The following is a 5,294-nucleotide window of genomic DNA, read 5'->3' as shown; positions in this document are numbered from 1 at the left end:
GGGTCCCCTGCCTGGAAGACCCTCTCCTCTGGCCTCCTCCATGGAGCCCTCCTAGATTGCCAGGGCAAACTCTAAGGCCTGCTCCCACCAACTGCCACAGGAGAGGAGGGGCGGCAGGGAGAACGGAGCAGGGAGAACAGGGGAGAAAGGCCACATGGCCTGGGGCTGCAGCACCTGAGAAGCGGCCAGACGCCACCTGACCTGAGCCCTACACGGCCCACTGGTCACAGCCTGTGGTCCAGGCCTGCCCCCTGCTGGGAGCTGCAGCCGGGGAAAGGGAGGCCCAAGGGCAGAAGGGGGAGGCCTGCTCCCACCTGGGTTTCGGGCTCCGGCTCGGCCTGGCCTGGGCTCATTCAAGCTGTGTCCCTTGTTGCTCTCGCTGCCTGAGCCCCTCCGCGGAGTCTGCCAGGCGGGCCCACCTCACAAGGCCCTGGGGGTCCAATGAGAAAGTGACGCTACCCCGACCTCTCCCCCTGGATCCCTGGGGAGCCCCTCATCCCTCAGTGCCCTGCTGAGAAGGCTGTCAGCTCCCGGCACACAGTGGCAATGTCATTCTTTGGGGCCCCCAGGTGCTCAGGGAACATTTTTGGGGAAAAGGGGGAACTATAAAGTGTCGACCTCACTGTCTAAAGACCTCACCCTGCTCAGAGCCAGGGAAGCCGGAGACCGCTTGTCCGTAAAGCCAGAGGATCGGGGGCGGATGGAGTGGAGGCCAGGCCGCTGGAAGCCTGATGAGCAAGTGCATGAAGGAATGAGGCAGGAGGGGCAGGCAGGCAGCCCTCGGGCCGCTGCTGGAAGTGGGGGCAGCCTGCAGTCGGGGAAAGACCCCAGACCCCCTGTCCCCCAGCTTCCCCCCTGCTGTCCGCTCTGAGTGCGGAGGCAGAGGCCGGCGGCTAACCAGCAGGCACTGGGTCTGAGCACGAGGCCTCCTTTGCAGGCTCCCCAGCCCCTGGAGGACGGATGGCTCCGCAGGCAGGCACCCAGATCCCGGAGGAGCTCTGGGAGTCGCGAGGGTGCCTGCCGGCTCCGCCTGCCTCTCCGGGGCCTGGCACAGTCGGCTCAGGGCCAGGGCTGTTAGGTTGTCATGGAAAGTAACATCCGGCCACCGCCCACAGCGCAGTCAGCATGGCCAGGCGGGGCCAGTGACTGGCACAGTGGTGACACCTGGGGTGGGAGGAGCAGTGTCTGGGGCACCAAGGTGACTCGGCCTGGGGGGGAAGGGGGGGAACCCTCACCAGCTTCTGGGGGGGGGGATGTAGCCCTGCTGTTGGGGACCACTGTCTGCGTCTCTTGGTGAGGGGCTGAATGCTGGCTCTGAGGCTCCTCCGCCTCCCCTGCCCCCCAGACATGCCGAGGTTGAGGGGGGAGGGCGAGCCTGCCTCCCGAGGAAGGAGGTCGGGAAGTCATTCTGACCGGAAGGGACCAAAGTCCGGGTGCGGCCACACTGGGTGGCGGGCGGCCAGCTGGCGGGGAGCCGAGGGCAGCCCACATGGGGCGACGCCGGCAGGACTCCACGCCCACAGCCCTTCTCCAACCAGGGGCTCTGAAGCAGGAGGGCCAGTGAGGGAGAACAGCCCACGCGGTGTCCCCGCCACGGGCGCTGGAGAGACAGGACACACATGTTCTGAGCAGAGAGGGGCCTCCTCAGGGCAGGACAGAGGTCAGCAACACCGAGACCAGCCTGGCTGAAGCCCCCTACCCCCCACCCCCTACAGCTGGGGCAAGGCCTGGAGGAGCCTCCTGGCAAACCCCTCTGAGAACAGGAGCCCTGGGCTGAGGGGATGGCTGGGCCCCAGAGTGGCCCCTGCACCACGAGACAGGAGCCACCAGGAGCCAGGAGCCGGCACCTGCTGAGCTGCCTGGCCGCCGCAGGGATGGACAGAGGCTGCTGCCAGGTGGTGGGTGACCACAACTCCTGACCCCTCAAGAGGAAAACAAGCGTTTTAAGTGGAACCCCCCAATGTGGGGGCTTTTGAAAAATGAGCTCCAATGAGGTGTAAATCACACCCATAAACCACGCGTACCCACCTGTGTGACCACTTCCTTCTCCAGACGGGGCCCCGCCCACCCCAGCAGGTGCCGAGCAGGTCCAAAGTCAGACCCGGTCCCCACCGCCCCCGCTCCCTCAGGTCATGCTTTCGAGATCCCTGTGTTGTGGGGATCCTGATGCTGGGGCCACTCTGTTGTGGGGTACACAGCATTGCCAGCACCCCACCTTTACTGCTGGCACCTGGCGGAAGCACTGAGCTGCCTGGGAAAGGGGAACCCCTCCCAGGCGAGGTGCCAGGAGAGCTCAGAGAGGGCAGCGGGACCCAAGCCAGTCTTGTGTGACAGGCGACACCCAGGTCGAGGGAGGCCACACAGCCTCGGACAGAACAAGGGCGGCCTGGGGAGTCGCCCTCAGGACCGAGGGCGGGCGAGGGCCGCAGGGGCCGCAGGGACGGAGGTGGCCTTGGACACCCCCCTGGTCACCAGAAAGCATTGTGACGTCTGGGCCCAGAGCGGGGGCCGGGCTGGTGGCTGGGCGTATGGCAGTCCAGGGACTGGGGGAACAGAAGCAGCAGCCAGACGGGCAGTATGGGTCCTGGGTGGCTGCAGCTCCCAGGCGAGTGGGCCCTAGGCCAGGCTGGTGGCCACCCGACGTGGTGCACGTGTCACCTTCCCTGGGCCCCCTGGCTGCGGCTCTGGGCCACCCTGAGTGCCCCGTGACTGCCCAGCGCTCCTGGCCAGGACCAGCGCAGCCTCCGCAGTGTCCTTGAGGCCGTGACCGCCAGTGGCCTCCACGGAGACAGGCCCCGGCCCCCTGGCCACTGGAGAACCACCTTCCCTTTCTTTCCTCTGACCGCCCAGGAGGGGAGACGTGGGAGGGCAGACAGTGTCATGACGGCCCTGGCGTTCGAGGCGGAGCCAGTGGGTGGCCAGGGAGAGCTCCGCCTCTGGGCGTGTCCAGAACAGCCGAGCAGCAGCCTGAGCCCGTCCTCACACCCCACAGGGAGAACCCTCGCCTCTGAGCACCCGTCTCAGTGCCTCCCCGAGTTCCCGTGCGACCACAATGCATGGCTCCGCACGGAGAACACAGCGCGGCCAGCACCTGCTTTTCCTGCCCACCTGACCCAGGCCGCCCACTGCCTCCAGCTTCCTGTTTAGCCTGTGGCTTCCCAAGGGCACCATTGCACACACCCACATGAGGGTACACGTGAGGCTCCGCCCCTTCCCAGCTCCACTCCATCACATCCAGAAACCGTCCCTCACGGCCCCTGGGCGCCCCTGTTCTTGGCCCAAGTCCACTGTGGGCCGGAGCCGACCTGACTGGTGGTCTGGCCATTTCAAACCACGAGTGTATGGCGCCCAGAGCAGACTGTATGGGAGCGGAGTGTGTGCCACCAGAGCGGAGTGTATGGAGCGGAGTGTATGGGAGCGGAGTGCAGGGAGCGGAGTGTATGAGGCGGAGACTGTACGGGAGCGGAGTGCAGGGAGCGGAGTGTAGGGAGCGGAGTGTAGGGAGCGGAGTGTATGGGAGCGTACTGTACGGAGCGGACTGTACGGGAGCGGAGTGCAGGGAGCGGAGTGTAGGGAGCGGAGTGTAGGGAGCGGAGTGTACGGGAGTGGAGTGCAGGGAGCGGAGTGTAGGGAGCGTACTGTACGGAGCGGAGTGTAGGGAGCGGAGTGTATGAGGCGGAGTGTATGAGGCGGAGTATATGGAGCAGAGTGTATGGAGCGGACTGTACGGAGCGGAGTGTACGGGAGCGGAGTGTAGGGAGCGGACTGTACGGAGCGGACTGTACGGGAGCGGACTGTACGGAGCGGACTGTACGGAGCGGACTGTACGGGAGCGGACTGTACGGAGCGGACTGTACGGAGCGGACTGTACGGGAGCGGACTGTACGGAGCGGACTGTACGGAGCGGACTGTACGGGAGCGGACTGTACGGAGCGGACTGTACGGAGCGGACTGTACGGGAGCGGACTGTACGGAGCGGACTGTACGGAGCGGACTGTACGGGAGCGGACTGTACGGAGCGGACTGTACGGAGCGGACTGTACGGGAGCGGACTGTACGGAGCGGACTGTACGGAGCGGACTGTACGGGAGCGGACTGTACGGAGCGGACTGTACGGAGCGGACTGTACGGGAGCGGACTGTACGGAGCGGACTGTACGGAGCGGACTGTACGGGAGCGGACTGTACGGAGCGGACTGTACGGAGCGGACTGTACGGGAGCGGACTGTACGGAGCGGACTGTACGGAGCGGACTGTACGGGAGCGGACTGTACGGAGCGGACTGTACGGAGCGGACTGTACGGGAGCGGACTGTACGGAGCGGACTGTACGGAGCGGACTGTACGGGAGCGGACTGTACGGAGCGGACTGTACGGAGCGGACTGTACGGGAGCGGACTGTACGGAGCGGACTGTACGGAGCGGACTGTACGGGAGCGGACTGTACGGAGCGGACTGTACGGAGCGGACTGTACGGGAGCGGACTGTACGGAGCGGACTGTACGGAGCGGACTGTACGGGAGCGGACTGTACGGAGCGGACTGTACGGAGCGGACTGTACGGGAGCGGACTGTACGGAGCGGACTGTACGGAGCGGACTGTACGGGAGCGGACTGTACGGAGCGGACTGTACGGAGCGGACTGTACGGGAGCGGACTGTACGGAGCGGACTGTACGGAGCGGACTGTACGGGAGCGGACTGTACGGAGCGGACTGTACGGAGCGGACTGTACGGGAGCGGACTGTACGGAGCGGACTGTACGGAGCGGACTGTACGGGAGCGGACTGTACGGAGCGGACTGTACGGAGCGGACTGTACGGGAGCGGACTGTACGGAGCGGAGTGTAGGGAGCGGACTGTACGGGAGCGGAGTGTAGGGAGCGGAGTGTATGGGAGCGGAGTGTATGGGAGCGGAGTGTATGGAGTGGACTGTACGGGAGCGGAGTATACGGGAGCGGAGTGTATGGCGCCTGGAGCACACTGGCCCACCCAGGGGCTCAGTCCCAGGGACACGCCCACTTCCCTGAAAGCCTGTGCTACGGGAGAGCTGGAACAGAGGGCAGCCTCCCGCTCTCAGCCTCTCGTTTTCGCTCCCTTGGGTGCAGCGCTCCGAACGGGAATGGGAGCTGCCCCTGTGACCGGGGCAGCGGGAGAGGGCTTTCCCTGGAAGACTGTTCCCCAAGAGGCCCAGCGCTTCCCTGCCAATGACCCGGGACACCTCTGTGCAGCGTCTCTGACCCTGCAATTACCTGTGAGCATGTGCTCAACACCGAGGCCCAGGGCGGCCAGCGCCAGG

This window comes from Myotis davidii, unplaced genomic scaffold, assembly GCF_000327345.1.
Source record: "Myotis davidii unplaced genomic scaffold, ASM32734v1 scaffold221, whole genome shotgun sequence".
NCBI lineage: Eukaryota > Metazoa > Chordata > Mammalia > Chiroptera > Vespertilionidae > Myotis > Myotis davidii.
The sequence above is the reverse complement of the archived record's forward strand: the minus strand, read 5'-3'. Positions refer to the sequence as shown.